At 38.5% G+C, this 23,991-nt stretch overlaps 1 long non-coding RNA gene across 4 annotated transcripts; it reads right to left on the bottom strand.

Moving 5' to 3' along the window:
- Positions 1 to 231: 231 nt before the first annotated feature.
- On the bottom strand, positions 232 to 23,991 carry LOC132686336 (uncharacterized). 4 transcript variants are annotated; one of them, XR_013553044.1, is made up of 4 exons: positions 23,916 to 23,991; positions 19,210 to 19,487; positions 19,031 to 19,083; positions 232 to 1,197 (listed from the first exon to the last, which is right to left on the bottom strand). It is a non-coding gene; the product is annotated as an uncharacterized LOC132686336 (long non-coding RNA). The 4 variants fall into 4 exon arrangements; XR_013553045.1 differs by having other exon boundaries at positions 19,046 to 19,083; XR_013553046.1 differs by having other exon boundaries at positions 19,320 to 19,487.

Genomic DNA, 23,991 nt, shown 5'->3' with positions numbered 1-23,991 from the left:
CAGATCTTTCACGTCTTTGGTTAGCTTCTTTCCTAGGTATCTTACGGTTTTTGGTGCAATTGTTAATGGGTTCGATTTCTTGATTTCTCTTCCTGCTGCTTCATTACTGGTGTATAAAAATGCAACTGTTGTTCACAGAGCTAGGACAAACAATACTAAAATTTGTATGGAATCACAAAAGACCTGAATAGCCAAAGCGATCTTGAAAAAGCAAAGCGGGAGGAATCACAATTCCAGACTTCAAGTTATATTACAAAGCTGTAGTGATCAAGACAGTACTGGCACACACACACACACACACACACACACAAACCACAAAAACAAAAACAAAAAACAAAAAACAAAAAACAAAAAACAAAACCCAAAAAACAGACACATGGATCAATGGAACAGAATAGAAAACCCAGAAATAGATCCACAACTATATGGTCAACTAATCTTTGACAAAGCGAGAAAGAATATGCAATGGAAAAAAGACAGCCTTTTCAACAGATGGTGTAGGGAAAACATGCAAAAGAATGAAACTGGACCACTTTCTTACATCATACACGAAAATAAATTCAAAATGAATGGAAGACCTAAATGTGAGACAAGAATCCATCAAAATCCTAGAAGAATTTCTGGCCTTCCCTTTCAATTCATCCTTATGAACTCCCACCACCATCATCTCTGCCCAGCAAGGAAACTATTTTTTGCTTCCGTGAATCCTAATAACATTTTGACTAGACTTCTCTTGTGGTTCCTATTCATTATGATAATGATAGCACTTATAGCTGGTTTCCTTACAAACAGTAGGCTTATTGAGGTTAAGGTCTTTTTTGTTTTTTCCCATAGTCCGTACCTCAGTAACTTTGTAACATATTAAACACTCCATAAATTTTGTGGAAAAAAAAAAATGAACGATGACATCTGTGTAGAAAAAAATAGATGACGTGATAAATGAACAAAATGAATGAGCCCTTGACTTAACCACAATGAAAGTTCTGTGCTGACTTTTGCCTAAAAGTTCAAATAAACCTAAAAACTAGGATTTAGTAGTATGCTGTGGGAATTTGTCCTTGATCCTATGTTGAACCCTTCAATCCTTCATTTCTTCTCTCATTCATAATGTCCTTCTATGTGCCAGGAACTATGTTCACTCGGGTGGGAGCAGAGGCGTAAAACTCAGAAGGCTTGGTCTTTGCTGTCTAGTAGACTCTGGGAAAGCAAAAAATAATAATAAAAAAACAATGATAGAGAATTAAAATGATTGGCTACAGAAGGTGAGTGGGTGAACTGGAAACACAAAGAAAAGAGCAGTTGATCTGAGGTGGGAGGAGGGGAGGCATTGGAAAGGCTTTATACAGAAGGTGACCCTTGATGTGAGTCTGTGTTTGGAAATTTTATCAAATTCAGATTAAGAAAAAAGGTGTGCTTATCACATTTACCGAAAATACAAAACTAGGAGAGACATAGTAGATGACAAAGTTAGGAATTAAAAAAAAATTATGATAGTGGTGCTTCTAGTAATTTCTACCAAGGAGATAATCACACAAGTGCAGAAAGACTGTTTACCATAGTTCTGCTTATAAAAGTGTAATTTGGAAGCAAATCACTTGTCTAAGTTGTACTTCACAAATGCAATAGAACACTACACAACCATTAAAAATAATGTTGTTATTCTCTATTACCTGAAAAGATGTGTATGTTGAGAGAAAAGAGCATGTTATAAGACAGAATATAGTGTGATCCCGTTGTAAACATTGCACATTCACATCAATATGCATGGAGTTTCTTTTTTAATTAACCAAAGTGGAATTACACCGTTTGGCAACTTGTATTTTTTCTGTATTATGCCACAGGTCTCATTCTAAACTTAAAAATGACAGAACACAGGCACCTGGGTGGCTCAGTCATTTGTGTGTCTGACTCAATTTTGGCTCAGTTTATGATCCCAGGGTCATGGGATTGAGCCCCATATTTGGTTCTGTGCTGAGCGTGGAGCCTGCTTAAGATTCTCTCTCTCCCTCTGCCCCACTCCCCTGCTTGTGTGCTCTCTCTCTGTAAAAATAAATAAGCAAATAAGTAAATATTTTTAAAAAGACAAAACATAGTTAACAAAGCAACGGTAAACTTACTATTATAAATAATGTTTTCTTTGATACCATTATAAAAATAAACTTGTGTGTTGATTTTTTTAAAAATGCAATCACTCCTAGGTGTAGAATTGGGGATGATTTTTACTTTCTGTTTTGTACTATTACCATCTGAATTTTTACAAGGAAAAATAATTTTTTTAAAGCATCAATCTACTCTTTTAATCATAAAAAGCTAGCTACGTATCAAAATAAACAAGCTGAGACAAAGAGGGATATTTTATATCCTCCAAATAAAGTACACAAAATAGGGGAGGGGCAACTTGATAGTTTATATGAATAAGATCTGGGGTTTTAATTATTCATATAATTACATGCCCACCATGCATAGCCCAAGGGTATGATGTAGTTATTAAAATTTGAATGCAATTTTAGGCTACATTAACAGAATTATAATACGCCAACCATTGGACTGTGAGCCTGTTTAACCACATATGGATTCAGTTCCAACTTTGCTCTATAGCAAGAGACATTATAATTTAGGGTGTGTTCAGCCAGAAGAGAGAGATCAAAACACTGTCACAGATCAATGTTGAGAAAACTCATAACAATTAGCTTGGAAAAGAGAAGATGCAAGAGGGCACATGTCCGATATCTTCAAATATTTTGAAAATGGAAAGCAGCATAGAGTTCTTCTGTGTTGTCCCAAAGAGCAAAACTGGGCATAGGAATGGGATTTATAGCAAGGAAGGGTTCAGCACAATATCGGAATATAAATCAGAGCTGCCCCGAACAGATCTAGCTGCCCACAAAGCAGTAAGGGTTGGAAGCAGGTAAGAGATCATTGGGGGGTTTTGTTTTGTTAATTTATTTATTTTGAGAGAGAGAGAATGAGAGAGAGAGAGAGAGAGAGAGCATGCGCGCATGAGCTGGGGAGGGGCAGAGAGAGAGTAGGACAGAGGATCTGAAGCAGGCTCTGTACTGACAGCAGCAAGCCCAATGCGAGGTTTGAACCCACAAACTGTGAGATCATGACCTGAACTGAAGTCAGATGCTTAACCGACTGAGCCACCCAGGCGCCTCGGTAGGAATCATTTGACAAGGAGGTTATAAGTGCTGGGAAATGGCTTCAAATAACATACAGATGAATTATATCCCTTCTATTTTTAAGATTCAATGGCTTATTTTTTCCCTCCATAAATGTGAATCCTCATTGGCCCCATATGTTCATATGTTCATTTCTGACTATATCTTCATTTAATTAATTAATTAATTTATTTATTTATTTAGGAGCAGAGGGAGAGGGAGAAGGAGAGAGAGAATCTGAAGCAGGCTCCATGTGAAGCACAGAGCAAGACTTGGGGCTTGATCCCACAACCATGAGATCATGACCTGAGTCAAAATCAAGAGTCCAATGCTTAACAGACTCAGCCACCCAAGTGCCCCTGTCAGTCATTTTAAATCATAGTCTTATAATCCTTAGCTGGGAGAGCTCATGGTCCAAAGTCCAGATGGTTATTAACAAGGTATTTCTTGGTATGAGTTCATGCCAAAAGAAATTAGAAAATGTATCTTGCTGAAAAATCTCATGTCTTTTCACTTCTAGGATTTGTTTCAATAAAGGGAAGTTTTTAATTAATAAAAGATATGCAGTGCCACTTGAAATTGGTAATGATAATTCAACTCCCTTCCCTTGATGACCCATCAAAATCACTCATAGCAGGTCTTCTATGGATTATCCCATCCTCTCTTGGCAAGGTACTTTTATAGGAACTTCTGGTGTTGGCAACAGTTACAATAAGGTTAATAACAGCTAGTAAGCTGTTAAGAAGGTTATTTTAACATAGCTATTTAAAGATGATCATTTTGGGGCACCTGAGTGGCTCAGTCAGTTAAGCATCTGACTCTTCATTTCAGCTCAGATCATGATCTCATGGTTTGTGAGTTTGAGCCCCACATCAGGCCCTGCCCTGACAGTGTGGAGCCTGCTTGGGATTCTCTCTCCCTCTCTCTCTTTGTCCCTCCCCTACTTGCACGCACTCTTTCTCTCAAAATAAATAAACTTAAAAATAAATAAATAAAAAGATCATTTTGACAAAGTAATCTGTGCAAGAGACATTCTAGGCTCTCAATGCCATCCCTGAACCTATTTCCAATCCTTATTGAATTTTTTGTTCCATCCCTGCAAATTGCCCCATCACACAACCTTATCAATTTGTTTATTCCTACTCCATGACAGATCCTGAGCTCATCCTCACCCTCTCCCATCTAGGAAAAGGGTGTGGTTCCTTGGGAAACTGAACTCAGAAGGCCTTAGGCAGGAGGTAGGTGTGAGAAATAATTTCTCATTTCTCTCTGAAACCACTTTCTTAGATACAAACATCCGGAAGTCAAGATGTCTAACGAAGGCGGGAATTAGGGAGGATGCTAAAATAGTGCCCACCATATGGAGGCAAACCATCAGCTAGAATGGGGCTGCATTCCTGAGGGGAAGATTAATTTTTAAGCAAGATTATTTATTATTATTAACCTCTGTTGTTTCCTGTTGTACTGTATAATGTTAAAGCCTTTATTTAGTCTTTCTTAGAAGTTTTATTTCCACTTGATGATCATAACCAAACCATTTATTAATTTGTTGATTTGTTTAATCATTTATTCACTGATCCATCAAAGATTTATTGAACATTGCATTCAATAGCAGGAACACAAGAAGGAACAAGATACAGACCTACCTTCAAGATGCCCACACTCCAAACTGGATGGGATCTCCATTCCTGATGCTCCCAAAATAAAAAGGTCACACTTGGGGAAGTATAATGGCCCAGCTATGATCTCTACTAGTGAATTATCTTCCCCAAAGCCAATCTTAAAGAAGGGGGTGGGGGTTTGTTAAGAATGTAGCTCCCTGGGGTGCCTCGGTGGCTTAGTAGGTTGAGCATCCAACTTCATTTTGGCTCAGGCCATGGCCTCATGATGCTGTCAGCACAGAGCCCACTTTAGATCCTCTGTCTTCCCCCCACCCCCTGTTCACTCTCATGCACTCTCTCTCTCTCAAAAATAAATAAACACTAAAAAAAAAAAAAAAAAAAAAATGTAGCTCCCTGGGAAACTCCTATTCATCCTTTGAAACTTAGGTAAAATATTTAGAGTAGTGTCTGGTGTCGTATTTAGTAGACCCTCCTTGACTTGCCCTGATGCTGAAGAATTTTGAAGAATCCCCCAGACAACTTTTGTACTTCACTGTTTGCCTTTCTGTTTTCTTTTCCAGATAGTTAATTTTCAAAAGGAGGGGCTGAATTTTAGCATTACTGTATCCTCGCATCCGTCAGAGTTCCTGGCATGTAGCTAGTGCACTAAACACCTCCAGGAGTGAATTGCCATGAAGGCTCGGTGGTCTGCTGTTGCCAAAGCCATCCTCTTCCTGGTGTTGGGGTCACCTCTTTTTTTCAGATGATATCTCTCCCCAAACAATCTAGATACCGAGGTTCTTAGACTTGCTGAGTCACAATAGGAGAGAGACTTAGAGGGAACCTTTCTACTTTAAAGAACAGTTATTTTCATTCTCTTAAATGTCAGCATTGTTTCTGCTTCCATTTTAAGATCCCAAATAGGAGTTCTTCTTTGTGGGGAGAGCTTGCAGCTCGGTCATTTCCGGACATGCCTGTCCTTCACCCAGAGTACCACGGAATGGAATCCTTGTGTTTTCACACAGGATCGATTACTTCACACAGGAGTCGTTATCATTAAGTCTGTTTTTCAGGATAGCCTATACTGATGCCGCCAAGGTTTTATGAACCAAAAATCAGAGCTCATGTTCAATTGCATAAGGAAATACTCACAGACAGAAATTGGGACTGTCACAAATAACTGGGACATAGAATCATTGGGTCTCATGCTCCTCTCCCCACATGTAATTCTTCTGTCAAGCATGTGCTCTGCTCTTCAAAAAGTATACCATGGATGTTACCAGTTTGTACAGAACCCCCACTGTTCTTCCATAGTATTCCACAAGAAGGCTGCGTTGGTCTCAGGGAGAAAACACACTTGGAGCTGGGTTTTAATTCCTGGCTTTGTAACCTACCATCTTAGGCGTGACCCAGAAGTTAGTTGACTTCTCTGAGCCTCTTTTCTCTACAACAGGGTTATTTTGGGAATATATGTGATGAAGTAGATAACATGTCTAGCAGGCATGACAGACACCTGATATATTCTAGATCCTCGTTTGTCTTCTTTAGCTCCTGTGAGATACTGAAATGATCACTTCATAAAACCAAACCAAACTAAGCCCAAACAAGAGAAAAGTAAGTTTTTTTAAAAGGAAAAGACAATAGGTTTAAAATTCTGGCTTCCAAAGTCCTGAGTACTTTACTCCAGGAACTGTGGTCACATTGCAGAATAACCTGGGTTACATCTGGATGGGAGTCCTCGTGGCTCACTGTGGGCCCCAGAACTGGATATTGTGTTTTGCTTTGGGTTGACAGTGGCCAATTTCCTAAGAATCAAATTCTCCATGTGACTTGCAATGTTGATTCAGCTTTTGTCATGTATGTTGATAGATGTCATTCAGAACACAATTCAAAAACTTGTCAAAATCATATTCTACATTCCTTCAAACTCAAATAGTAAAATTTATGGATCATCAATTTTGGTAGAAATCCAAGTTCTCTGTAAATCTCCAATGCTACAATTTCTCAGCAAGTAAAATTATGAAAGATCAGGTTTTGTCTAATAAGGGTTCTTTGTTTCAAAGTCAGTTTATTAGTTTCCTTAGAAATGTTTTCAAGTTCATTCTTGATGGTTTTTCCCTAAAATTTTCCAAGCTATTAAAGTGAGGCTGACTAATACATTATATGCAATGTAAACAAAACTGCAAAAGGAAAACAATTGAACTTAAATTTAATGACAATGACAATATGGTTGTAATAGGTTACGTGAAAACCACAGGCTATAAAACAAAGTATAGGGTGAATTTTAGTTTCCTTTCAAACAGAATGCATTTAGTTATGAAAAAAGTCCAGAAAGATATGTACCAAAGTGATAACAGTGGTTATCCCTAGACTTCAAAATTACAAATAACTTAAGCATTTTTTTTTCTAGTTTCTAACTCATGAATCAATTGACAGGTAGTCTAAAATGAGCATATGCCACTTGTTTAATATAAGATAAAAAAGCTTCAAAAGTTATTTTAATTTTTAAAAATCTGACTTTTAAAATGATAAACTGGTTGGACAATTGCATTAATGTTATTTATAGCTCATGCTATAATATTTTAAGCCAATAAAACACCCTAACCAGATAAGCATTTGGTGAAACCTCCAACCCCAGGCAACTTTTTTGTGTCCTACTCTTAAATAGACATAAAAGAAAAATTTTTTAAAATCCCAAATTCTATGATTAATATAATTAGTATCCCTGAAATGAGAATCAGACACTGTTAAAAGAAAAAAAATCAAAGAAAAAACACACAGTTTTTGAAAATTAAATTATGATATGACAAATGAAAAAAAAAAACGGAATAAAAGGAAGGAACATAAAGTTGAGGAAATATCCCAGAAGGCAGAATAAAATAATAGAGAGGGAATATAAGGAAATAAAGAAAATTTAGAGATTCTATTCAGGAAATCCAACATTCAGATAATGGGGTATTTCAAATGGTGGGGGAGGGGACAAAGAAATTAAGAGAAGAGAGAAGAAACTATTGAAGAAACAACTTAAGAAAATTTCCCAGACCCTTTCCAACTGAAAGGGTCTCCAAATGCCTTCCTCAAGGAATGAGATTTCACCCACACCAATGACAGCATTAAACACTGTCAATGAGACAGAGTGGGGTTAAAGAGCCAAATTCACATCTTCCATTGTGGCGAGTCAAAGATAGAATAGAAAATGAGGGGCACCTGGATGGCTCAGTCAGAGTCACGAGTTTGAACCCCACATCAGGTGTAGAGATTACTAAAAAAAAAAAAAAAAAAAAATTATGGAAAAAAAAAGAACAAAAACTGAAAACCAGGAGGTAGCAATAGAAGCATATTATTTAGACATATTGAGTTAAGTAAGAAAACAATCAGTGAAAATCAGTGGCCTCTGTGAGGAGGAAATTTGAATTTGGAGGTAGAAGTCAGTGTTTCTTACTACATGTCTTAGAGAACTATTTGATTCCAGAAATCATGTCCATGCATAACCTTGATAAGAATAAAACTTTAAAAAATTCCTGTAGAAATGGCATTACTCACTGAAGGCACTTGTGTAAGGGAGCAGTGTTGATGTGATCCAAATACTGTATGATTGTTTTCTGACTTTACACAGAAATAGCCCTCAAAAAATCTAGGAATAGTTGACATATATCCTAGATGCCATTTCTCACAAATATCAGGTGTCTAGAAACAGCTTGTGGCAAGTTCTGGGTTGCAGTCAATGGATGCTTGAAATCCTGTCAAGTGTCTGAAGAGCTGATATTCCATGTTGTTGATGGAGGGGCTTCCAATGAGCTTAGAAACTGGATACACAAGACAGAACTATCCTTTTCTCGTACCATACTAAGAACTTCTGTGTACTCTTGCAGATTGCGGGTTAGCATACTTGTACATGGATGTGGGAGGAGGGGCACATGCAAGTATTCTTTTGAACACTTTTAGAGCCATACAGAAGCCCAGAAATTTGTTGCAGTAACACAGAAGGTGTTATTTTGGCCTGAAGAACTCTTACCTGAAAAATGCAACCTAACAGAGCTCTCAAGATGTCAGCCACAAAGGTGTTCCCAAGTATCTGAGTATCATCCTATTGAACAGTCATCTCACAGTTATTTTAATGTTAAAGGACTTCTGTTGTGATGCTCTTACTGTCAATATATTTGATGCAAAATTGTTGCTTCCTACTTCGATAAGATAACTGGATTAGCTACTTCCAAAGTCACACTCAGGTGACGCAGAACACTCTAGACCATCAGCTAAGAGGCTGGTGCTTACTCAGTTCATGGAATAATTGTTATTTAACTATAAAGTAAAATAATAAAGAGCCTACAATAACGCCTTATTTTATACTCGTTAGGACTGAAAGTACTTTCCATGATTTACTCAGTAGTGTTTTACACGTTTTGAAAAAGAATGGCTAACGGTCTAGGATTTAGAGACAATTAAGTTACTGTTTATGGTGTCAAGAACTGAAAGTCTGATTATGTTGCGGAGACCCACATTACCCTCAACTACTCACAGTGAAGTGAAACAGGATGTAAATTATAATGGACCCATTGCTTTTGCAAGCTGCTTAATCTTCTCAGAAGATGTCAGCTTGAGTCCAAAAATTTGTTGAGTAAAAAACTCAAGATATTTGGCAGAAATGGTAGATTCAGTTTCACCTTCTAAAGATGGGCTACACGTGAAACTAATTTAACACTGTATGGTAACTATGCTGGGATTCTAAAATTTAAATGAATGAATGAAGGAAGGAAGGAAAGAAGGAAGGAAGGAATAAGTAAGTAAGTAAGTAAGTAATAAATAAATAAATAAATAAATAAATAAATAAAATGGGTTCGATAAAATTTTGAATCCCTCTTAGGAATTTGTATTTATATACTATCTTCTATAAGAAAGTCACCAATTAATTTTTGGTCTACCATATGAAGAGAGCAAAGATGATAACTCTAGGCATAAAAGAAAGAGAAACAGACACAAATAAGCCATTTTATTAGTTAAATGGAAGTGTGCAATAGTAGAACAAATGCCAAACTAAGAGCCACGAAATCTAGGTTCTATCTTTGCTCTGCTACTTTATTTTGTTACGTTGGGCAAGTAACTTATTTTCCTCATTTTTTAAAATGGGATTCACTGAGTCCAAAATGAAATCATGTTCCATAAAAGTAACTTAAAAAAAACCCCATAAAGTAGTGTGCAAATGTTTAAAAATGAACAAATTAAATGCAAGGAATTGGAAAAGGGAACTTGCATAGGGCTAGCCTTAGGAGTTCTGGCTCTTACAAATACTATGACGAGGGTTAGACTTATGGGGAAATTTCCAAACATTTTGGCCTTAGGCCATTTTATGGTTGATTTTTTAAATTTCATACTTGTTCTTTATTTCAAAGTAGGTTTTTTTGGTTTGTTTTTGTTTTTGTTTTTTGTTTGTTTGTTTTTACTATGTTTAATGCACCAAATTTGACACCAGTTGGCATATGTCTAACAGAGAAGCCCTTGGATTTGAGGACAAGTCTGGAGACTAGGATTCTGGAAGTTAAATATCCAGGCAATTCAAGCACCCAGCAATGCATGTTCCTAGTGCGCACTCAACAGTACATGTTCAGTGAAGGTAGGTCCTGATGAAGTTCAACTTGAAAGGTACATAAGGTCAACGCAGCACCTTAAGATGAGAATTCTATTGAACTACACTCTGAAGTCCAAATGGTATGTATTCCAAGAACTGCAGTTGTCTTTGGCAAAAGATACAGCTCGGTTCAACATGCCAAGACTTTTATGCTTTTTTTTGCTTTTCAAAATTTTCAACAAACCATGTCAATTACTTAGTTAATTTGTTGGCCTAGAACAATTTGCCCAAATTCCCTGAAGAGGCTCCTGTAGCCTCTTTTTGGTTCATAGCAACAACTTGTCCCTATGTTCTGTCACCAGATGGCAAAGTAGCATAATACCCCTATGTAATTATGTCTACTCTATGTGATTATCTTCTAGACACAACAGGAAGTATGGAAGTTGTTGTTAGCTCTGATCTTCTGGGAAGTTCTAGGAAGCTTAACAGGTTGTTAGTTTCTGCTAAAATGTTAAGATGGTTTTGCAAAACTCTTTCCTGGAAGTGTATAGTGACCTTTCAAAATGAAAGTAGAAGTCTAGATTTCTAGCAGATACTATTCATACATAAGTAGCAGAAGAGCTACTCTGGATATTTCACATTTATTAGGTTTTTATGCTTATGAAGCTCTTTTTACATTATTTGGAGAGGCAGTTCTGATTATAAAAGAAACACAAACCCATTGGAGACACAGGAGAGAGTAAGGATAAAAATGCAGGAAAAAGACATTTCCTGGAGTTTTACCACATAGTAGCAACACTTAAAATATTTTGGTGCATTTTGTCCATTTTGTAAAATGTGTTTTCTTATATGGTTGTGATTATATTGTGATACAAATTCCTATGCAGTTTTCTTTCTTTCTTTTTTTAAAGTTTATTTATTTAATGGGGGGAGGGGCAGAGAGAGACAGAGACAGAATCACAAGTGGGCTCCACACAGAAGCACGGTTTGATCCCACGACCGTGAGATCACAACCTGAGCAGAAATCAAGAGTTGGTCGCTTAAACGACTGAGCCACCCAGGTGCTTCTGTAGGCAGATTTTTCTTATTTAACAGTTTACACTTATTGCCCTGTGCCATTAAAAATCTTTTAAAATTGACTTTTAGAAAATATTTTTCTGATAATAAGAAATATACAAAGTTTGAGAAATATATAATAGTATAAGGGAAATAAAATTTGTCCATAATCTTGGGGTGCCTGGCTGGCTTAGTCAGAAGAGCATGTGACTTTTGATTTGGGGTCGTGAGTTGGAGTCCTATGTTGGGAGTAGAGAATACTTATAAAAATAAAATCTTTTTTAAAAATGTTTACTTATTTTGTGAGAGAGGAAGTACACGTGTGTTTGGGAGCAGGGGAGGGGCAGAGAGAGACCAAGAGAGAGAATCCCAAGCAGGCCCCATGCTTAGTGCAGAACCCAATGTGGGGCTCAACCTCACAAACTGTGAGATCATGACCTGGGCAGAGATCAAGAGTCACTTAACTGACTGAACTACCCAGGCATCCCCCTAAAATAAATTCTTTAAAAAGAATTATCCACAATCTTACAACTAAAGGTAATCATCAATACTTTGGCATATTTCCTTCCTTTTTCTTTATGTTTTTTAAAAAAATTTTAAATGTTTATTCATTTTTTGAGAGAAGGGAGAGAGAGAGAGAGAGAGAGAGCGCGGGAGGGGCAGGGTCAGAGAGAAAGGGAAGCACAGAATCCAGAGCAGGCCCCAGGCTCTGAGCTGTAATCAACACAGAGCCCAATGTGGGGCTCAAACTCACGAACCACAAGATCGTGACCTGAGCCAAAGTTAGGTGCTTAACTGACTGAACCACTCAGGTATCTGTTCCTTTCTCTTTAAATGCATTTCCTTTTACACAGCTGGGGTAATACCTTTTGTAAAATCCTGTTTTCTTCACTCATTTATCTTTTTTTTTAAGTTTATTTATTTATTTTGAGAGAGACCCAGATAGCGCAAGTCGGGGAGGGGCAGAGAGAGGGAGACAGAGAATCCCCAAGCAGGCTCCGCACTGTCAGCCTGGTGCCCGATGTGGGGCTGCAACTCAGGAAACCATGAGATCATGACCTGGAAACCGTGAGATCATGACCTGAGCCGAAACCAAGAGTCAGACGCTTAACCAACTGAGCTACTCAGGCACCCCCCCTTCACTCATTTATCTTAAGCAGTTTCCCACATGATTAAAATCTTTCCCAAAAGATTGTTTTTAATGTCTGCGGTGTAATGTTATATCAATACACATAATTTCCTTCACCATTCCTCTTCTTGGGGCTTTTTATTTTTTTAAATTTTTTATTTTTTTATTTTAGAGAGAGATCAAGAGCAAGCCAGGGAGAGAGGCAGAAGGAGAGGGAAGGAAAGGGGGAGAGAAAGAGAGACAGAGACAGAGACAGAAAATCTTAAGCAGGGTCCATGTTCAGAGCAGAGCCCATTATGACCTGAGCAGAAATCAACAGTCAGACCATCAACTGACTGAGTCACCCAGGCACTCTCCTTTAGGGCTTTTTCCAACAGTTTAATTCTTTCATAGAATGATCCAGAAGTCTTGAATTTTATATTAATTTGTAATATTTCATAAAAAAGGTTGAGAAATTTATACCAATAAGGTATGAAAGAGGAAAATAGGACATTATACATATGAAGTCAAGAGGCAGTCCTTCATAGTCATAGGGACAGTGCTGGACCCTAAATACATGCTGCATGGGCATTGCTTTCTTACCTTTTCCAAGGAGGGTTTGGGATGGCGTATAGAGATACTCGGAAATTAGGACAAAGTAAAAAAGGGGCTAATGGCGAGCCACAAATTTAATTCTGAGCACCCAGCAGCCAAAGAAATTGATTTTAAGACAATTTCCTTAGAATGAAAACCAAGTTGGGCACCGAAGGGCAGCTACCTGGTATCGAAATGTAAGAGAAATCTTTATAAAAGAGTGCAAGATGAGGGCATGGTCTGTGGGTTATGCCCGAGACTAGGGTACAGGAGGTCTGGATCCCAGGATTGGCTTTGCTACTAACCAGAAGTGCAAACTGGGTAAATCACTTAATCACTGGTAAGGCCTTTATTTCTGTCACTTAATGTTCATTTGTAAGGGCTCACTATGTGCCACTAGGATTACAAGGGCAAATAAGTTTGTGTCCTTAAGGAGCACAGATACTCAGGAGGAAGACAAGCATGGAAGCTGTGTGGGGGAATCCACTGCAGAAACGGTATAATAGAGGGATGAACAGGGACATGAATGTCTCAGCTGACGTACATCTCGACTTCTAGGTTAATCTAGACACCAGATATCACCTTCTGTAAAATTCCATTATGTTAAAATCAATATCCTGAATTAAGAAATATTAAAATCCTAATAGGATTGAATTGACTAAAGTATCTGTGAAGCAACCGTAACTGAGAATGGTAACCGTGTTAATGTGGAAAACTGATCGAAACATCTGTGGTTTTCTCACTTGCTTTTGTAATTGTAATAGGGGTTGCTTTGCAATATCAGTTCCATCCAAGGATGGTCTTTTTTAATTGTATGCTTTGTCAGAAGACCAACTCTATTTTTTTCTCTTCCTACACCCTCTCATGCTCTTTTCCTGTAAAATAGTCTGGCTAAGCTCTCCTTTCAGAATCTCTTCCTATTGCCCCTGTCTTCCACAATCGTCATTGCAAATCTCCTTTTTCTGTTTCACATTCAAGTTTAACATATTCACATTCCTTGGCACTTATTTTTCTTTGGTTTCTTGTATCCAGTCAATCAAATTCTACAACTTTTTTTTTTTTTTTTTTTTTTTTCTGAAGAACACTCAGATTTTTCATCTGCCTCTGTTGTCACTGACAATTCCTTGCCTTCACTTGTGGTAAATTCTCATTCGGGATCCTCCAATACCTTCCTCATGTGGGTTCTCTGCCTTTATTTCCCACACTCCATTCTAATTATTTCCATACCTCTTTACATCACTGGCTTCTATGGTGATTTAATTCTTAGAATTCATTTCATAACACTGCCATTTTCCAGAGTCAATGACTAATTTGGTCTTAGTGAGAAAACTACCAAGACTCTGATCAGGATTTTCCATCCAAGCAGGTTTTATTTCATATACTTTCTCTTTTCATATAATCTTTGTCTCTCAGATATAAGCCCTCTCATTGGTCACTATGATTATTTTTTCTCTTTTACAATTCATAATCTTGATTCTCCACAAATCTTTTAGTATTTAACTTGTATTTTTATAATACCATAGTCCACATGTATAAGCCTTTCTTTATTTCATATATACAAATTTCTTTCTTTCTTTTGAGAGAGAGGTAGAAGATACAAGTGAGTGAGAGGCAGAGAGAGAGTATCCCACAAGGGGAAGAGAAAGAGAGAAGTGGGGCTCACCTGGGGCTCCTATTTTACCTAAAGCGGGGATCGTGCTCACCCAAAGTGGGTCTCGAGCTCACCCGATGTGGGACTCGAACTCATGAGCTGTAAGATCATGATCTGAGCCGAAGTCAGATGCTTAATGACTGAGCCACCCAGGCGCTCATACAAATTTCTATATTTTGCTCCCTCACTAAGTTGTGAGTCCTGAGGATAGTGACCGTGTCTGCCGTAAACACTAACTGGGGTAACTGACGTTCCCCACGTGATTACTTCTACCCCTCTCCCTCCTCCAGCTCTAGCTAAGTGGTCTGAATGGAAATGGTCATCTTCTTTTATGATCCTGCTCTTCTGATCATAGGATTGGTTAAGGTGTAGACTTGTCACCATAACAGCTCATTCCCTGGACCACAGTGAGTGATTCAGAGTGACATGTGACCTAAATAGGGCCAGAATCCTATCTCAAGAGTTGAGAGAGAAAAACCAGTTTTTCTCTTGTATTAAAAGCTGTAAAAACAAGAGCCTGGACCCTTTGGGTGGTACATGTCCCACCAGAGAAAAATGATCTGGGAGAACGGCTGAGAAGCAGACAGAGAAATCTTTGTTCATTCCTCTTCTTGCAAATCTGAGATTTAATTATTTAACTATTTATTCAATTCTTAGAGCTAGTTCTCAATAAATCTCTGTCCTTTTATTTGTTTCATCTGGTTTGAGTTGAGTTTGTCATTTACAACCATGGAGGTCCTCATTCATATAATATTTGAACTATATTTTGAAATCCTTGTAGAATTGATCTGTAAAATGGGGACCTCTATATATGACATGCCTCATATCTGACCAATTAGCTTAACTTAAAAAAAAAAGAGCTCCAGAAGAATTTTTTTTTAAATTTTAAATTTATTTTTTTAATTTACATCCAAGTTAGTTAGCATATCATGCAACAATGATTTCAGGAGTAGATTCCTTAATGCCCCTTACCCACTTAGCTCATACCCCTCCCACAACCCCCTCTGGTAACCCTCTGTTTGTTCTCCATATTTAAGAGTCTCTTATGTTTCATCCCCCTCCCTGTTTTTACATTATTTTTGCTTCCCTTCCCTTATGTTCATCTGTTTTGTCTCTTAAAGTCCTCATATGAGTGAAGTCATATGATATTTGTCTTTCTATGACTAATTTCACTTAGCATAATACCCTCAGTTCCATCCATGTAGTTGCAAATGGTAAGATTTCATTCTTTTTGATTGCCAAGTAATACTCCATCGTATAAATATACCACATCTTCTTTATCCATTCATCTGTTGATGGAAATTAGGGCTCTTTCCATACTTTGGCTATTGTTGATAGTGCTGCTAGAAACATGGTGGTGCATGTGTCCCTTCTAAACAGCATACCTGTATCCTTCGGATAAATACCTAGTAGTGCAATTGCTGGGTTATAGGGTGGTTCTATTTTTAATTTTTTGAGGAACCTCCATAACATTTTCCAGAGTGGCTGCACCAGCTTGCATTCCCACCAGCAGTGCAAAAGAGATCCTATCTCTCTGCATCCTTGCCAACATCTGTTGTTGCTTCAGTTGTTAATGTTAGCCATTCTGACAGGGGTGAGGTGATATCTCATTGTGGTTTTGATTTGTATTTCCCTGATGATGAGTGATGTTGAGCATTTCTTCATGTGTCGGTTAGCCATCTGGATGTCTTCTTTGGAGAAGTGTCTATTCATGTCTTTTGCCCATTTCTTCACTGGATTATTGGGTTTTTTTGGGTGTTGAGTTTGATAAGTTCTTTATAGATTTTGGATACTAACCCTTTATCTGACATGTCATTTGCAAATATAGAAGAAAACTTTTGTTGTCAAAACTCTTTAAATTCTATCCTGAAATTCTTCCTAATTTATTTACTCCCTAAGCTTTTTGGTTACAATACCTGAAAATCAGTGCATGACAATTTAATTTGCCTTCTAATAAGGCACACTCCCACCTCCCTAAAGTTACAGCCTCTAATTTGTCGATTGTCCCTTAAAACTGTGATTTGTTTATTTTACATAACAAAGACATACTGAAGGCTTATTTTGAGCCAGATGTGCTAAAAATTTACCTCTTCAATCCTCCAACACACCTCTGAAGTAGGTACTATTATTATCTCCGTTTACAATGAGAAAACTGAGGCACAGAGAGACTGAGTAATTTGCCCTAGGTCACAGAGTTAGTACATAGTGGAGCTGGAATTAATTCTTAAACTTTATTATGCATCAGAACAACTCAGGTGTGTGTTAAAAATGCAGATTCCTGGAACCTACTCGTCCAGAATCAGACCAAGAAAAGGTAAGACTACTTTTTAGATTTTTTTACGTTTACCAAAAAATTCTCTCATCTGTAGCCTTCAGCTATCTTAAATTTGGTTGAGAATACATTTCATCTTTTTTGATTTTTGTAATAGAATGAGATTCTGCCACATGTGGTTCTGATATTTAAACTGTACTGATCTTCTGTATGCTGAAAACTATAGAAAGCTTATGAAGGAAATTGAAGAAGATATAAAGAAATGGAAAAACATTCTGTGCTCATGGATTGGAAGAATAAATATTGTCAAAATGTCAATACTACCCAAAGCTATCTACACATTCAATACAATCCCAATCAAAATTGCACCAGCATTCTTCTCGAAACTAGAACAAGCAATCCTAAAATTCATATGGAACCACAAAAGGTCCCGAATAGCCAAAGTAATTTTGAAGAAGACCAAAGCAGGAGGCATCACAATCCCAGACTTGAGCCTCTACTACAAAGCTGTCATCATCAAGACAGCATGGTATTGGCACAAAAACAGACACACAGACCAATGGAATAGAATAGAAACCCCAGAACTAGACCCACAAATGTATGGCCAACTCATCTTTGACAAAGCAGGAAAGAGCATCCAATGGAAAAAAGACAGTCTCTTTAACAAATGGTGCTGGGAGAACTGGACAGCAACATGCAGAAGATTGAAACTAGACCACTTTCTCACACCATTCACAAAAATAAACTCAAAATGGATAAAGGACCTGAATGTGAGACAGGAAACCATCAAAACCCTAGAGGAGAAAGCAGGAAAAGACCTCTCTGACCTCGGCCGTAGCAATCTCTTACTTGACACATCCCCAAAGGCAAGGGAATTAAAAGCAAAAATGAACTACTGGGACCTTATGAAGATAAAAAGCTTCTGCACAGCAAAGGAAACAACCAACAAAACTAAAAAGCAACCAACGGAATGGGAAAAGATATTTGCAAATGACATATCAGACAAAGGGCTAGTATCCAAAATCTATAAAGAGCTCACCAAACTCCACACCCGAAAAACAAATAATCCAGTGAAGAAATGGGCAGAAAACATGAATAGACACTTCTCTAAAGAAGACATCCGGATGGCCAATAGGCACATGAAAGGATGCTCAACATCGCTCCTCATCAGGGAAATACAAATCAAAACCACACTCAGATATCACCTCACGCCAGTCAGAGTGGCCAAAATGAACAAATCAGGAGACTATAGATGCTGGAGAGGATGTGGAGAAACGGGAACCCTCTTGCACTGTTGGTGGGAATGCAAACTGGTGCAGCCACTCTGGAAAACAGTGTGGAGGTTCCTCAGAAAATTAAAAATAGACCTACCCTATGACCCAGCAATAGCACTGCTAGGAATTTACCCAAGGGACACAGGAGTACTGATGCATAGGGGCACTTGTACCCCAATGTTTATAGCAGCACTCTCAACAATAGCCAAATTATGGAAAGAGCCTAAATGTCCATCAACTGATGAATGGATAAAGAAATTGTGGCTTATATACACAATGGAGTACTACGTGGCCATGAGAAAGAATGAAATATGGCCCTTTGTAGCAACGTGGATGGAACTGGAGAGTGTGATGCTAAGTGAAATAAGCCATACAGAGAAAGACAGATACCATATGGTTTCACTCTTATGTGGATCCTGAGAAATTTAACAGAAACCCATGGGGGAGGGGAAGGGAAAAAAAAAAAAAAGAAAAAGATGTTAGAGTGGAAGAGAGCCAAAGCATAAGAGACTCTTAAAAACTGAGAACAAACTGAGGGTTGATGGGGGGTGGGAGGGCGGGGAGGGTGGTGATGGGTATTGAGGAGGGCACCTTTTGGGAGGAGCACCGGGTGTTGTATGGAAACCAATGTGACAATAAATTTCATATATTGAAAAAAGAAAGAAAGAAAGAAAGAAAGAAAGAAAGAAAGAAAGAAAGAAAGAAATTGTACTGATCTTGCTTCAATAAATAATAACAAATACATACCCTTCAGGCACTCACCAGAGATCTTAATCTTGAACTGACCGCCAGCCAGATCGCTGCAAAGAAATAGTTGAAACAGGTATTTGAGAAAGACATGACCAAAGAACATGCTTACTACTTAATCCTTTCGCTTTCCTTACTCTATCACCCAAATAGAATAAATCCCCCACAAATCCACATACTTGGACTTTGTCAGTGTGATTCTCTGTGGAAATGCTTTCAACTCTTCTCAATCTCTCAATTAACCAGCTCCCATTCAATGCTCAGTTTCTGGGTATTGTCCCCACCATACTTCTAAAGGCACTGTTACTGAGGTCACCAGCAGCCAACTGGTGACTATACGATTTCGAGGCTAAGGAGGTGTTCTCCGAAGTCAGTCCAGCTCAATTCAAATCCCGATTCTGCCACCTCCTGGATCCAGCTCCTTGCTGAACCTCTCCGTGTTGCTCAATGTTCCTATCTGTAAAATGAGGATAATTATGGTACCTATATCCAGGGTAAGTGTGAGGAATGAGCGAAGTAATAATGCTTGTCAGGTGATTAGAACAGTGCACACACAGTCAATGAATGCTATTCGCCAGAATATAAGCTCCTTCAGAGCAAGTTCAATGTTTCCTTCATGACTATGTTCTCAGCGCCTGACATATAGAAGTTACTCAAATGTAAATGCAATGAATCCAGTAACTACCAAATCTAATGGCATTTTCAGGTCCTTTCTTAGTTGATCTTATGTGACATCAGTCAAATACTCAGATAGTATTACCTCTGTTAGGCACTGTTCCAAGCACTTTACACTTATTTACTCTTTTAGTTCCCGTAACAATCTTATGAGACAGGCACATTACTGTGAGCATTTTATACATGATGAAAGTGAGGAACAGAGATGTTTAGTAATTTGCCCAAGCTCACACAGCTAGTAAGTGGTAGAGCCAGGAATGGAACCCAGGCAGTATGGTTTCAGAGTTTATGCCTTTAACCTATGTTTGCCGCTACTCATTTCTTCTTTAAAACTCTCTTCTGGGGTGCCTGGGTGTCTCACTTGGTTAAGTGTCAGACTTTGGTTCAGGTCATGATCTCACCGTTCGTGGGTTCAAGCCCTGTGTTGGGCTCTGTGCTGACAGCTAGGGGCTTGGAGCCTGCTTCAGATTCTGTGTCTCCCCCCCCCCCCGCCCCTCCCCTGCTTCTCTCTCTCTCTCTCTCTCTTTCTCAAAAATAAACATTAAAAGAAATAAATAAAACCAAATAAAGAAAAAAATCTTCCATTGGCTTCCATGAAAGCACCATCTCTCTAACTCCTCCTTCATTGGTTTTCTCTCTGCTTAGCTCTGAAGCAGGAATGGCATTTCCCAGAAATCTGTCTACAGCCACTGGCTTCATTTACTTTACGTGCTCCCTAGTTGAGGGCATCCACTGCCATCCCTACTTGGATGATTCCCAGCCCTGTATCTCTATCCCAGAGATCCTTCCTGAGGCTCAGACTTGTGTGTCCAATTGCTCAGTGGACCACATTCCCATCTGACACATATAATAAATGCATTCTTTTCCTCAGCAAACATGCTTCTTTTCCATTTAATTCTCTGCCTTAGGAAATCACCCGTCACTGAAGCCAGTGAGCTGATGATCACCTGTAACCCAGCTCTCGCTTTTTCCTGTCCCGTCCAGTCAGCATCCACCTCCGTTCGATATTTGACTGTACCTCCTAAACGTCTCTGAATTCTCATAACCATTTCCCTCGTTTTGGATTCTCTTACCCTGACTGTAGCTTCCTAACCGGTTGCCCTATGCCTCTTTAACCGATTTCTCTCAGTGCTACAGGAGTTACTTTACAACAACAAAACCCCCAAAAGCTCCTGACATCACTTTCCTGATGAAAACTTTGTAATGACCCCCTTTTCTAGGAGAGGAATAACTGGATTCCTTGACACGCTATGCAAGGCCTTTCGCAGTCTGGTGCTGCCCCTGCTTCTGGTTTCATCAGCTTCCCCTCTCTTGCTTGAAAGCAACTTGCTCTAGCAATTCTGAGCTCCTTGCGTGTCCCCTGGAGATCTCTGTGCTTTCATGAAGCTGTGCTTTCTCAAAGATCTCTCGTAAATGCCCTTTCCCAGCTGTCTCACTGACCACGCTTCCTTCTCCTTCAAGAATCAGATCTTCAGAAGAGCAGCAAACCAAACACATACCATAAGAGGCCATCGCTTAATAGATTTTAGCTCCCTTCTCATGATGCACTCACTTTCCCTGGCAAAATTGATGTGTTCTGCTGTATAAACTGCTTATTTTCTTTAGTCTACTAATCACAAGTATACATTTATTGGTAAATTATACCCCACTTTTAAAAAATAATAAATTCTTCTTATTTTTTAATGTTTATTTTTGAGAGAGAGAGAGTGTGTGTGTGTGAGTGCAAGTGGGGGAGGGGCAGAAAGAGAGGGACACACACAATCTGAAGCAGGCTCCAGGCCCTGAGCTGTCAGCACAGAGCCTGACGCGGGGCTTGAACTCACGAACACAAGTTCGTGATAATGATAAAGCCGAGCTCTGACACTTAACCGACTGAACCACCCAGGTGCCCCAATGAATTCATTTTAAATAAACCCACTTACATCTTTTTTCGTTCAAATGTATTATACTCTTTATTTTTTATATTTATTTATTTATTTTTCAGAGAGAGAGAGAGAGAGAGAGAGAGAGCACATGTAAGCTGGAGGAGCAGAGAGAGAGTGGGACAGAGAATCCCAAGCAGGCTCCATTCGGTCAGCACAGAGCCTGCCATGGGGCTTGAACTCACCAACCGTGAGATCATGACTGAGCTGAAATCAAGAGTCAGACATTTAACTGACTGAGCCACGCAGGCACCTCAGGTACTCTTTATATTAAAATAATAGTGGGGATGCCTGACTGGCTCAGTCATGTGACTCTTGATCTCAGGGTTGTGAGTTCGAGCCCCACTTTGAGTGTAGAAGTTACTTAAAAATAAAAGCTTTAAAAAAATAATAGGAGTCAAGAAAAAACCCCAATCTTACCCCAAATCAAATCAGTATTTTATTTGTCCATCTTATCTTTAGCTCCTTATCCATGTGCAGATTCTCTTTTCTATATTTATATTTAATATCCTCCATAGAATTGTACATTCCATCTCCTTTGATAAGGTCATACATGTTTTTCTAAGTGTGCTTCTAACATGTTTCTGACTTGCTTCCTCTCCCTCACGTCTTTTCCACTAGGAAAACCAGTGACAACAGTGTGGTGTGCACCTTTCCACTGTTCTCCTGTTGAATCAGTTGTATTTGGGGAGGAGGAAGGGAGGTTTTGTCATTTGTTTTAAAAAAAGAGACGATATAACACACGTGTCTTTTCCTCTTGCTCTTCTCCTTTAACAATTCATGAAATTACTCCAGGCTAATAAACATAGCTCTAACTCATTCTTTCAGCTGCCTAGTATCTTAAGGGATGAAGAGACCACGATTTACTCAGCCAATCCTGTGTTGAAGGGCATTCAGGTTGTTTCCAGTTCTTTACCACTACACACAGTGTTGCAACAAGCAAATACACATATCCTTGCACACTAATGCTTTTGTTTCCATGGGATTTCGTCCCCCAAACAGGAATTGTTTATAGAAACTAGGTTGGAGCATGGTTTGTAAATAAATAAAAGCACACAGCATAGCACCATACATTCAAAGAAGGTCAGTAAATGATGATAATGATAAAGGATATTTGACTATGTGGTTACCTAGCAGCGTTTTGATGGGAAAAGATATGTTTCCCAGCAACTAGCAAGTATATATCATTGAATGAGAACTTGTAAGGAAGCACAAAAGACAGAACCTGGTGCATAGCAACTAGGAACCACTGTTGCAAAGTGTATTTCCTGTTGTATTTGCTAGGCCATCTTAGACTGTGGAGCACTAGTCTAAGCAGCTCTATTACTGGATACTGAGTCCCTGACCTTCTACAGTTCTAATCAAACTATAATATGCTTTCAAAACACCTCAGCTTTTAAAGAGCTCACCAATTGTATTACCTTGAAGCTGGTGATTTCAGAATTACGAAGGTGTCTATTTAAGGCAGTTGTATGTGAAAGCACATTAGATGAGGAGTCAGAAACTAATCCTTGCCTCTGCCCACTTGTCAGCACGGTGGCATTTTGAGCAAGCCTCAAAATCCTCATATGTAAAAAAAAAAGCTAATAACACTCATGCTGCCTACTTTGCAGTATTGTAGTGAGGAACAAATGGAATTATGCAAATGAAAGTACTTTGAGAGAGCTATACATATATTAGCATTGTTAATATTCTTCTGATTCCTGAGTGGGCAATGTACTGTGTATAGTGGCACCTTCCTGTTCTTTGTATCGCCAGGAAAGAATACATTACCACAGAAAAGATTGATTTTGTAGCAGTCATGAAGTGCACTACGAAAGTACAGAACAATCAATATAAAAATAACAGACTAGATGTCAGCCATTGAATCTATCCGCCGACGTTGTTCAATGAACTTCTAGGACAATGAAGATATTTACAAAGCTGCCTCAGTTTTTAATGTTTCATACATAAATGAAAATAAAATAATATAGCATGATTTCCCCCCTTCTTTCCTGTAAGTTTCTATTTTTAACTCCTGTACAGCATCAGATGTAATACCCTTGTGTTCTTTCCCTGGTCCTGGCTCCTGCCCATAATATATACACATGCTATAGGAATCCAGCTACGCTTGGGATGTTTCCTGTCCAATTACTGTTATTTTTACTGTGATTGAAACATTGAGAAATTGGTTCCATTATAGATTAATACTCCATATATATTTTGAATGGGTAGGTCTATGGATGGAATAGCAGAAACTCCCCAACAGACATGAAGGATCATTCGTTTCAGAAATAAGGCATACTTACAGTGTTCACTCTTTGGTGGGACAGAATGTTGGTAGAAGGAGCTCAGAAGTCTCAGTGCCAGTTGAAATTTGGCAGT

Source organism: Panthera onca, chromosome F1 (genome assembly GCF_046562875.1).
Source record: "Panthera onca isolate mPanOnc1 chromosome F1, mPanOnc1 haplotype 2, whole genome shotgun sequence".
In the NCBI taxonomy this organism is placed as follows: Eukaryota; Metazoa; Chordata; class Mammalia; order Carnivora; family Felidae; genus Panthera; species Panthera onca.
Note: the sequence above shows the minus strand (reverse complement) of the source record. Positions and strands in the feature narration are given on the sequence as shown.